This window comes from Oncorhynchus mykiss, chromosome 22 (genome assembly GCF_013265735.2).
Source record: "Oncorhynchus mykiss isolate Arlee chromosome 22, USDA_OmykA_1.1, whole genome shotgun sequence".
NCBI lineage: Eukaryota > Metazoa > Chordata > Actinopteri > Salmoniformes > Salmonidae > Oncorhynchus > Oncorhynchus mykiss.
In genome coordinates this window covers 30,875,783-30,888,578 of record NC_048586.1, presented here as the reverse complement: position 1 = coordinate 30,888,578, position 12,796 = coordinate 30,875,783, and positions in this window count along the sequence as shown.

Below are 12,796 nucleotides of genomic sequence, written 5' to 3'. Positions count from 1 at the left end.
TTAGTTAGGTTGTGTTTGGCATTAGCCATGTCAACAAAAACAACAGAGGAATTGCGAAAGTGCAAATGTATATAATGACCAGGCTCATGTGACTCCAAATTAGCTTATATACTGTTGATATTAGCATAGTAGTGTTAGAATCTTTCAACATTTTCTACATGCCAGACTCTATGTATTGCAGTTGCATAACATATGTATAAACATTTCAGCCTCTATTCAAATTTCTGTTCTAACCAATAGAATCCAACTTTATTTTCTATCTCTAGAGCCACTGCGTGGATGCATACTGAGTTAAAACTGAATTGTGCACTGACAGAGCAGGGCTTACCTCCTGTTGCAAGCAGCAAGCAGTGTCTCTGGAGACGCACTTCAAGGAGAAATTAGACTTGAAGATTCTTGAAACTAGGGACCACCACATCATACCATAATGTGGAGTTAATAATACTGCCTTAATATTAGAGGTTCGCTTGAGTGGCTCTGCTTCTCTTTCTTTCTTTCAAACATTTTATTTCCCATACAGACAAAACCAACCATTTTAAAATAATAATAAAGCAATTTCCATGTCTTCAAGAATAGAACGAGATTGAATAGGCAAGAAAAAGTCACTGCATTCTACAGTACATATCTTTTTGAAAATTGTTTTTCCATGATAAATAGTGGCAAGAAAAAGAATGTGAACAATCTGGAATTATCTGGATTTCTGCATAAATTTTACATAAAATTTGATCTGATCTTCATCTAAGTCACAACAATAGACAAACACAGTGTGCTTAAACTAGTAACACACAAATTATTGTATTTTTCTTGTCTTTATTGAATACATAATTTAAACATTCACAGTGTAGGTTGGAAAAAAGTATGTGAACCCCAAGGCTAATGACTTCCCCAAAAGCTAATTAGAGTCAGGAGTCAACTAACCTGGAGTCAAATCAATGAGATTGGATATTTTGTTTAGAGTTGCCCTGCCCCATTAAAATGTGAGTTGCTATTCACAAGAAGCATTGCCTGATGTGAACCATGCCTCGGAACGAAAGAGATTTCAGAAGACCTAAGCTTAAGAGTTGTTGCCTTGCTTAAAGCTGGAAAGGGTTTCAAAAGTATCTCAAAGTCAGTCCACAGTAAGACAAATTGTCGATAAATGGAGAAATTTCTGCACTTTTGCTACTCCCTAGGAGTGGCCGTCCTGCATAGATGACTGCAAGAGCACAGCAAGAATGCTCAATGAGGTTAAGAAGAATCCTAGAGTCTCAGCTAAAGACTTACAGAAATCTCTGGAAGATGCTAACATCTCTGTTGACGAGTCTACAATACGTAAAACACTAAACAAGAATGGTGTTCAAGGGAGAACACCATGGAAGAAGCAACTACTGTCCAGAAAAAACGTTGATGCGCCTCTGAAGTTCGCAAAAGAGCACCTGGATGTTCCACAGCACTACTGGCAAAATATTCTGTGTGGAGAAAAAAAGGCACAGCACAACAGATTTTATAACCAATTTATGCAGAAATACAGGTAATTCTAAAGGGTTCACATACTTTTTCTTCCCACTGTACGTATATCCCCGTCCCACCCCTCTCTCTCTTCCCCTTTCCGCCCAAACAAATTATTGTAATGAATGAATTCCAAATGGTACAAAGAGCAAAAGCCAGATGCTTGGTGTGTTATGGGCTGGCAATCACCTACAGTATATTCGCACACTCATCTATGAACCGAAATACAGGGCTCCAGATATGCAAAAACACATCAAGTTTACCAAGCTGGATGAAATAAGTCAGTCTTTCCAGAGGAAACAACCACAACAGGTTTCTGAGCAACCAGGGATGTTTGGGTTCTTCAACCATGATTGAAGAATTGTTCATCTAGATTTTTGCATGACATTTCAGTGCAGGGTTAGCCGAGTATCGATCCAGAGTGCATTGGAGAGGCTGTAACTCAACTGGAGAGCCCAAAATATTTTAGATGTTCCCTTCCACGCCTATTCCAGAAATCTTTAACAATGGGACAGTACCAGATAAGATGTACTGTACATCATTACCTTTGTGTTGCTTACATTTGGGACAATCCCCAGAACATGCAGGGTCATATTTACAGGTGTAGTTTGTAATTTATGTATAACTTTTAACTGTAGCTTGTGAGTTTATAGAACTGAGTAAACATGCTCTTATCTCATTGGAGCCGAAACAATTTGCCTGATACATCTTTAACGCACGCAACAGAGTTGTGATTAAGGCAACAACAAATCAGATTAGCTAAGAGACAGATTTATTATCATGCTTTATATAGTTGTGTCTATTAATGAATAGCTCTTTTCCTGCTCTTTGAGAGCAGTTTGTAAAGAGCTGTCGTTGTCACCACCAATTTCTCCCAGCTGTCCTTGGACGGGTGCTGTTTATGTTCCTGTTCTTAATTAGAAAGTTATATTTCCTGATTTCTTTGTGTGTATGTATACAGTGCCTTGCGAAAGGATTCGGCCCCCTTGAACTTTGCAACCTTTTGCCACATTTCAGGCTTCAAACATAAAGATATAAAACTGTATTTTTTGTGAAGAATCAACAACAAGTGGGACACAATCATGAAGTGGAACGACATTTATTGGATATTTCAAACTTTTTTAACAAATCAAAAACTGAAAAATTGGGCGTGCAAAATTATTCAGCCCCTTTACTTTCAGTGCAGCAAACTCTCTGACTGCACAGCTCCTGACCAGACCAACAAGGTTACCTGGAATGAGAAGTCTAACCTCAAATATGAACAATGAAGGTTAGAGAAGAATGTGTAGTCTTTGGTTGAGGGATGTGTTCAATGCCAAATATCAACCAGCCCAATTTCATTAGTAATTTTGCCTAATAATTTAGCTCTTGGTGACTTATCAAGATCCTTATCAAGAACACAGTTCCCATCTCCTCCAATGATTGTTATTGATTGCCAGCAGCATACCACCCTGCATACCACTGCTGGCTTGCTTCTGAAGCTAAGCAGGGTTGGTCCTGGTCAGTTCCTGGATGGGAGACCAGATGCTAATGTCTCTATTATATTATGACAGACCAGCTAGATCTACTGTCTTTATTATATTACAACAGACCATCTGTATCTACTGTCTCCATTTCACTTTGGCCATTGTTGTGGGCCTGCCCTCCGCTCAACAGACTCAAATAGGCTATTTCATGTGGGGGTGGGTTGGGGCGGCAGACACACGCATCTCACATTTCATTACATTACATTTTTATATATTGCTACTAAAATAAAATAAAATCACATATTTTATATTATTAATTTCAAACAACGGCATTAGCATGAGAAGAACTTGAGAAGAACCAGTCCAAAACGATGTCCTCTCCGTTAAAAAAATATTCCTCCATTTGGGAATCGCTAAATTAATCGTCCTCCAACAATCTCTGTCTCACTTTCCCGATCAATTTCTTCAAAAATTGTGTGTACAGCTGTATATCTAGACTTAGATTTAGCTTTCCCTGACTTAGTCGCCATACTGATTGATATATAAACAGCTGAAGAAGCGCTTTACCAAAACAACGCTGTTCCGGTATGACCCTCTTTACGCCGGAGTTTACTACATGGGTTGGTCTTCCAACACATAAACATTACATATTGCCGTTGACCTCAGCTCATTGGCTATCTACCCAGCTAGATTTCAAGATGATCAGTGGTCATTGGGTTAAAATACAGTCAATCAACGAAACAGCGGTCATATCATTGGCGCACAATGATGTCATTACTTGTTACAAATCGGTTTCTTTCAGTCAATATGTCCCGCAAAATGACCCATCAAGTTTGGTTGTGTTACAAACAAACCAGTTGATTGCAATGAAACCAAACATGACTGGAAAAGTCACGTTTAGTGTGTGTATTTACATCGAATGTGTCGTCGATTGGGATTGCAAACAGAGGAAGATCGTCAAAGGTAAACAATTTATTTTATTGCAGTTTGTGACTTTGTTACGCCTGTGCTGGTTGAAATAGTTGTTTTTTATGGGGCTCTATCCTCAGATAATCGCATTGTATTCTTTCGCAGTAAATCCTTTTTTAAATCTGACAACGCAGTTAGATTAGCAAGATTCTAGGCTTTCGAAACATGTTAGATACTTATATTTTCATGAATGTTTAATATGACTATTTATGTAGGGATCACCGTATGTTGTCAAATTTCATCCCGCTAACAGGTTCGGTGCGCAGAGGTTAATGAGTATAGCCACACCTCTACTTTCAGTTGAATACGAAGAAGAGTACACTTGACCGATCCAATCTTTCTTCAACTTTTCAGGTTTCATGCTTATGCTTCTCTGATCTGAAAGAAAAAAAAAACAAATCAAACAGATGTCCACACTCTTTACTGATTCATTTATATATATATACAGTGCCTTGCGAAAGTATTCGGCCCCCTTGAACTTTGCGACCTTTTGCCACATTTCAGGCTTCAAACATAAAGATAGAAAACTGTATTTTTTGTGAAGAATCAACAACAAGTGGGACACAATCATGAAGTGGAACGACATTTATTGGATATTTCAAACTTTTTTAACAAATCAAAAACTAAAAAATTGGGCGTGCAAAATTATTCAGCCCCCTAACCTGTTAGAGCTCTAGGGGCGCTATTTCATTTTTGGATAAAAAACGTTCCCGTTTTAAGCGCGATATTTTGTCACGAAAAGATGCTCGACTATGCATATTCTTGACAGTTTTGGAAAGAAAACACTCTGAAGTTTCAGAATCTGCAAAGATTTTGTCTGTAAGTGCCCCAGAACTCATTCTACAGGCGAAACCAAGATGATGCATCACCCAGGAATTAGCAGAATTTCTGAAGCTCTGTTTTCCATTCTCTCCTTATATGGCTGTGATTGCGCAACGAATGAGCCTACACTTTCTGTCGTTCGCCCAAGGTCTTAGCAGCATTGTGACGTATTTGTAGGCATATCATTGGAAGATTGACCATAAGAGACTACATTTTCCAAGTGTCCGCCTGGTGTCCTGCGTCGAATTCGGTGCGCAATTGCCAGCTGCTTCTACTTTACCATTTGATTCAGGGGAGAAAGCATGTGTCCAAGAACGATGTATCAATGAAGAGATATGTGAAAAACACCTTGATGATTGATTCTAAACAACGTTTGCCATGTTTTCAGTCGATATTATGGAGTTAATTTGGAAAAAAGTTTGCGTTTTGAGGACTGAATTTATGGATTTTTTTTGGTAGCCAAATGTGATGTATAAAACGGAGCTATTTCTAATACACAAGGAATCTTTTTGGAAAAACTGAGCATCTGCTATCTAACTGAGAGTATCCTCATTGAAAACATCAGAAGTTCTTCAAAGGTAAATGATTTTATTTGAAGGCTTTTATGTTTTTGTTAATGTTGCGTGCTGGATGCTAACGCTAATGCTAACGCTAAATGCTAACGCGAAATGCTAACTCTAGCTAGCTACTTTTACACAAATTATTGTTTTCCTATGGTTGAGAAGCATATTTTGAAAATCTGAGATGACAGTGTTGTTTACAAAAGGCTAAGCTTGAGAGATGGCATATTTATTTCATTTCATTTGCGATTTTCATAAATAGTTAACGTTGTGTTATGCTAATGAGCTTGCTGATAGATTTACACAATCCTGGATACAGGGTTTTTTTCATAGCTAAACGTGACGCAGAAAACGGAGCGATTTGTCCTAAACAAATAATCTTTCAGGAAAAACTGAACATTTGCTATCTGAGAGTCTCCTCATTGAAAACATCTGAAGTTCTTCAAAGGTAAATGATTTTTTTGAATGCTTTTCTGTTTTTTTGTGTAAATGTTGCCAGCTGAATGCTAATGCTAAATGCTACGTTAGCCATCAATACTGTTACACAAATGCTTGTTTTGCAATGGTTGAGAAGCATATTTTGAAAATCTGAGATGACAGTGTTGTTAACAAAAGGCTAAGCTTGAGAGCTAGCATATTTATTTCATTTCATTTGCGATTTTCATGAATAGTTAACGTTGCGTTATGGTAATGAGCTTGAGTCTGTATTCACGAACCCGGATCCGGGATGGGGAGATCAGAAAGGTTAAGTTAATACTTTGTAGCGCCACCTTTTGCTGCGATTACAGCTGTAAGTCGCTTGGGGTATGTCTCTATCAGTTTTGCACATCGAGAGACTGAAATTCTTTCCCATTCCTCCTTGCAAAACAGCTCAAGCTCAGTGAGGTTGGATGGAGAGCATTTGTGAACAGCAGTTTTCAGTTCTTTCCACAGATTCTCGATTGGATTCAGGTCTGGACTTTGACTTGGCCATTCTAACACCTGGATATGTTTATTTTTGAACCATTCCATTGTAGATTTTGCTTTGGATCATTGTCTTGTTGGAAGACAAATCTCCGTCCCAGTCTCAGGTCTTTTGCAGACTCCATCAGGTTTTCTTCCAGAATGGTCCTGTATTTGGCTCCATCCATCTTCTCATCAATTTTAACCATCTTCCCTGTCCCTGCTGAAGAAAAGCAGGCCCAAACCATGATGCTGCCACCACCGTGTTTGACAGTGGGGATGGTGTGTTCAGCTGTGTTGCTTTTACGCCAAACATAACGTTTTGCATTGTTGCCAAAAAGTTCAATTTTGGTTTCATCTGACCAGAGCACCTTCTTCCACATGTTTGGTGTGTCTCCTAGGTGGCTTGTGGCAAACTTTAAATGACACTTTTTATGGATATCTTTAAGAAATGGCTTTCTTCTTGCCACTCTTCCATAAAGGCCAGATTTGTGCAATATACGACTGATTGTTGTCCTATGGACAGAGTCTCCCACCTCAGCTGTAGATCTCTGCAGTTCATCCAGAGTGATCATGGGCCTCTTGGCTGCATCTCTGATCAGTCTTCTCCTTGTATGAGCTGAAAGTTTAGAGGGACGGCCAGGTCTTGGTAGATTTGCAGTGGTCTGATACTCCTTCCATGTCAATATTATCTTAGCTTGCACAGTGCTCCTTGGGATGTTTAAAGCTTGGGAAATATTTTTGTATCCAAATCCGGCTTTAAACTTCTTCACAACAGTATCTCGGACCTGCCTGGTGTGTTCCTTGTTCTTCATGATGCTCTCTGCGCTTTTAACGGGCCTCTGAGACTATCACAGTGCAGGTGCATTTATACGGAGACTTGATTACACACAGGTGGATTGTATTTATCATCATTAGTCATTTAGGTCAACATTGGATCATTCAGAGATCCTCACTGAACTTCTGGAGAGAGTTTGCTGCACTGAAAGTAAAGGGGCTGAATAATTTTGCACGCCCAATTTTTCAGTTTTTGATTTGTTAAAAAAGTTTGAAATATCCAATAAATGTCGTTCCACTTCATGATTGTGTCCCACTTGTTGTTGATTCTTCACAAAAAAATACAGTTTTATATCTTTGTTTGAAGCCTGAAATGTGGCAAAAGGTTGTAAAGTTCAAGGGGGCCGAATACTTTCGCAAGGCACTGTATTTACCCCATTTTTCTCCCCAATTTCTTGGTATCCTATTGTTAGTCGTTACTGTCTTGTCTCATTGCTACGACTCCCACACGGACTCGAAACACAACCCAATCAAGCCGCACTGCTTCTTAACACAGCGTGCATCCAACCCGGAAGCCAGCCGCACCAATGTGTCGGAGAAAACACCGTACACCTAGCGACCTGGTCAGCGTGCACTGCGCACGGCTCGCCACAGGAGTCGCTAGTGCGCGATTAGACAAGGATATCCCTGCCGGCCAAACCCTCCCTAACCCGGACGACACTAGGCCAATTGTGCGCCGCCACATGGACCTCCCGGTTGCGGCCGGCTGCAACAGAGCCTGGGCTCAAACCCAGAGTCTCTGGTGGCACAGCTAGCACTGCGATGCAGTGCTTTAGACCACTGCGCCACCCAGGAGGCCCTGATTCACTTATATTTTCCTTTTGGAGCTCGAATTGATTTGATGTTTTCAGCTGAATCACGGCAACGTTATCCCAAATAACGTTGTGGAGACGGCACTGATTGTACCCGCGTAGAGAGGGGGTGTCTGATTTGATTGATGTGCGTCTGGAACCTACAAAGGGCAGGAGCTAATGGCTGTGGCCCAGTGGGATATCACTGTGTGGGTAGAATCAGTTATACTGTACTGTAATAAGGTCTTGTTGGCCACAAGGTAATGGGGGTTTGATTGCTGGAGAGGGTATTTTGTATCACTTTAAAGGTTGAGGAGGAAGATGAGGGCTTAAAGAGCTGTGTAGGGTTGGTTTGATATTCTTTACTGACTGCTTCAAAAACACACTGTGATCAATTCTAGCAGTTGAGTTGATTACAGTGATCGTTATGAAGACTGGACTCTGCCTGGACCCTGATATATATATATATATATATATATATATATATATATATATATATATATATATATATATATCTGTCCTTTATAAACCTGTTCAAATTCCGAATATTTGAAGAAAGAAGGCAAGAACAAGGCAAGAATTCTGGTGATGTTCCCATATTTTGAAGGTAGGGCATGTCTCTCATGGCTTCGTACATTTGGGATGCCAGTATAAACAGACATGGATGTAAAATAAATGAGTTGTCTAATTTCCATGTGAAGGTGATTGAACACAACGCACATGAATGTAAACAAATGCATTGGGTCCCATTTTATCATGTAAAATGTCTATAGCATACGGGATTGAATTAGATATTGTAAAGCAGTTATAGAACACGACCATATCTTTATTTATATCTATCTGCCTTACCTTATCCAGTTAGCTGACTTCACCCTCCTAACAAACTTTAATACATTGAACTTCCTGTGTCTGGTGGTGTACCAAGACTATGTACACATTTAATGCAGACAAATATCTCCCAGACACGTTTATTAAACTGACTGAACCAGCGACTCAGCAAAGAAAAGCACCATTAGGTTGATAATGAAGGGTATTATCCCTGCTTGTCTGCTGGTGCCTTCAACTAAACTAAATAAACCCAGACACCTTGGAACATTAGGTCCTAAGCTGGTTGTTCTTATCTGAGGGAGTGGAGAAGCAGTGTTACGACTGTCTTTTCTTCCATTAGGATAAACACCTGCCGGCTACGCCATTACCAGTTGGGTTGAGGTAGAGGAGCTCTTTCCCTGTCTCCTGGTGTCCGCGGCTAATCCTAATCATGCTTGGTCACCAGCCTTCTGTTCTGTTCCTTGGCACACCATGCTCTGTAAGGAGGATTATGGAGATGTGCCCTAGTTAGCAGGTTGAGCTCGATGTGAGATGGCATTTAGACTGCTTTCCCAGAGGGCCTTTGGTATGCCAGGGTGCGAAGAGCGGTCAAATCCTTCATGTGGGTTACTCATACCCGTCAGTCAAACCTCATTCAATGTACGCACATGGTGTACTAACTGTGCAGCTCAGTGGCTGGGAGGGAGAGAGGATGTCCCCTGTCTTGTTCTAGTTCTTTGCTCTTCTCCTCTCACACATCACTCTCTTTTTCACTTTCCCATTCAATCTCTCCCTCCTCCATTATCTGTCCCTCTGTGTGTCTGTCTCCCCTCTCCAGTGCTATATGACAGGAGTGTATACATCTCTATGGGTAAACTCAGCTGGAGATGAGTGATTGGGCAGAGCATTTCCTCCTGTTTGCCTATTCATGCATGATAAAGGGCATCAATCTGACCCGTTCTGTCAAGAATGGGTGGGCGGAGGCCTCCCGGGTGGGCAGCAGAGGTGGCTAGTAGGAGTACTGATAGGAGGACGGGCTCATTGTCATGGTTGGAATGACTTGTGATGGTATAGTAAAAGTTAATGCGCAGAAAAGCGTACTGCATAAGGGAAATACCAAAACACCTTGATAGGGGAGGCAGCAGATGATCAATTTGTCCAGATACTCTAGTGGCCGCTCTAAACAATGAAAATACATGTCTTAAAAAATGGAAGGCAGTCGTAGGAGGCAAGATCAGGTGGGACTATTCTAGCAAATGAGAGGGCTATACACATGTGAAAAACAGGCACAACTCCAATATTTTACTTGTCCTACTTACAGTGCCTTCAGAAAGTATTCACACCCCTTGACTTTTTCCAAATGTTGTGTTACAACCTGAGTTAAAATGAATAAAATGTAGATTTTATGTCACTGGCCTATACACAATAAGCACAATGTCCTGTTTTTTTACGCTGAAATGTACTCAACCCCTTTGTTATGGCAAGCCTAAATAAGTTCAGGAGTAAAGGTTTGCTTAACAAGTCACATAATAAGTTGCATGGACTAACTCTGTGTGCAATAATAGTGTTTAACATGATTTTTAAATGACTACCTCATCTCTGTACCCCACACATACAATTATCTGTAAGGTCCCTCAGTTGAGCAGTGAGTGAATTTAAAACACAGATTCAACCACAAGACCAGGGAGGTTTTCCAATGCCTCACAAAGAAGGGCACCTATTGGTAGATGTGTACAAAAAAACAGATATTGAATATCCCTTGGAACATGGTGAAGTTATTAATTACACTTTGGATGGTGTATCAATACACCCAGTAACTACAAAGATACTGGCATCCTTGCTAACTCAGTTGCTGGATAGGTTGGAAACTGCTCAGGGATTTCACCATGAGCCCAGGGGTGACTTAAAAACAGTTACAGAGTGATAGGAGAAAACTGAGGATGGATCAACAATATTGTAGTTACTCCACAATACTAAAGAAGAAAAAAGAAGGAATCCTGTACAGAATAAATGTTTTCCAAAATATGCATCCTGTTAGCAGTAAAGCACTAAACTTAAACTACAATGTCACAAATGTGACAGAGAAATTAACTTTATGTCCTGAATACAAAGCATTTTGTTTGGGACAAATCCAACACAACACACCACTGAGTACCACCCTTCATATTTTCAAGCATGGTGGTGGCTTCATAATGTTATGGGTATGCTTGTCATTGGCAATGACTAGGGAGTTCAGAGCTATGCACATGCAAAAACCTGTTTCAGTGTCACGCCCTGATCTGTTTCACCTGTCCTTGTGCTTGTCTCCACACCCTCCAGGTGTCGCCCATTTTCCCCACTTATCCTCTGGGTATTTATACCGGTGTTTTCTGTCTGTCTGTGCCAGTTTGTCTTGTTTGTCAAGCTTACCAGTGTTTATCCTGTCAGCGCCTGTCTTTTACCAGCCTCTCTTTTTCTTATCCTCCTGGCTTTTGACCCTTGCCTTACCCCTCTGCCTGAGCCTGCCTGCCATCCTGTATCTTTGCTCCTACTCTGGATTATCGACCCTTGCCTGCCTTGACCTGTTGTTTGCCTGCCCGTTGTTACAATAAACATTGTTACTTCAAACAGTCTGCACTTGCGTCTTACCTTGATACCTGATAGTTCAGTCTGCTTTCCAACAGACACTGGGAGACAAATAACCTAAAACGCAAGGCCAGTGGGACAATAACCTAAAACTCAAGGCCAAACATACACTGGAGTTGCTTACCAAGATGACATTGAATGTTCCTGAGTGGCCTAGCTACAGTTTACTTAAAATGGCTTTCAAATTTGTTGTAAGACTTGGAAATCGATGTCCTAGCAATGATCGATAACCAATTTGACAGAGCTTAAAGAATTTCTTAAAGAAAAATGTACAAATATTGTACAATCCAGATGTGCAAAGCTCTTAGAGACTTACCCAGATAGACTCACAGCTGTAAATGCTGTCAAAGGTGATTCTAATATGCACTGCTCAAAAAAAATAAAGGGAACACTAAAATAACACATCCTAGATCTGAATGAATGAAATATTCGTATTAAATACTTTTTTCTTTACATAGTTGAATGTGCTGACAACAAAATCACACAAAAATTATCAATGGAAATCAAATTTATCAACCCATGGAGGTCTGGATTTGGAGTGACACTCAAAATTAAAGTGGAAAACCACACTACAGGCTGATCCAACTTTGATGTAATGTCCTTAAAACAAGTCAAAATGAGGCTCAGTAGTGTGTGTGGCCTCCACGTGCCTGTATGACCTCCCTATAACGCCTGGGCATGCTCCTGATGAGGTGGCGGATGGTCTCCTGAGGGATCTCCTCCCAGACCTGGACTAAAGCATCTGCCAACTCCTGGACAGTCTGTGGTGCAACTGTTGGTGGTTGGAGCGAGACATGATGTCCCAGGAAGGTTGGCTATAAGATCACACAGGTAATAGATCTGTTGTTGTATTACTTGTGAGGCACAACTGAGTGAGGACACATTTTAAATAATTAGCTTTTTATTTGTATTTGACTGATGGTCAGTCTCAAAGGAGGAAAGAGCAGCAGACTGAGGTTCCGCCTCTCAACTTCTCTCCACTCTACCTTTCCTCCACTGACACTGACCAGCTGATGGCAAAACTCGAGTCGCACCGCATTTTCTACCAGATACATGAAATGGTGAAAAAGGGCAACAGTTGAATCGGGCAGTTGAATCGGGTGAGCCTACACCAACAGCCCAAGACGAATTCAAAAATAGGAACACAAGGATTTATTGTTGGGGTTTTTACAGAAATGTTTGGCGATCGACTAGGAATGGTGACCACTGCTCTTAAAAGTCAAATGAAGTTCAATCTTGTGCTTCTCTCTATAGCCTAATATTTCTGCAGCAGTCCCAGGGGGCTGTGTGGCAGTCTCGGAGCTACTATACGCCCACGCAGGCTCGCAGTTTAGAGGGAACATTTGACTCAGTGTATGTGTACTCTGTAAACAATTCTCTTCTCTTGTGAAAATGACTGTTGTTTTTTCTTTTCTATATATCCTTGTCTTTGAACAGGAGGAAGAGAGCCATTCTCTGGAGAAAGTATATGAGATGATGGCTCACTCTG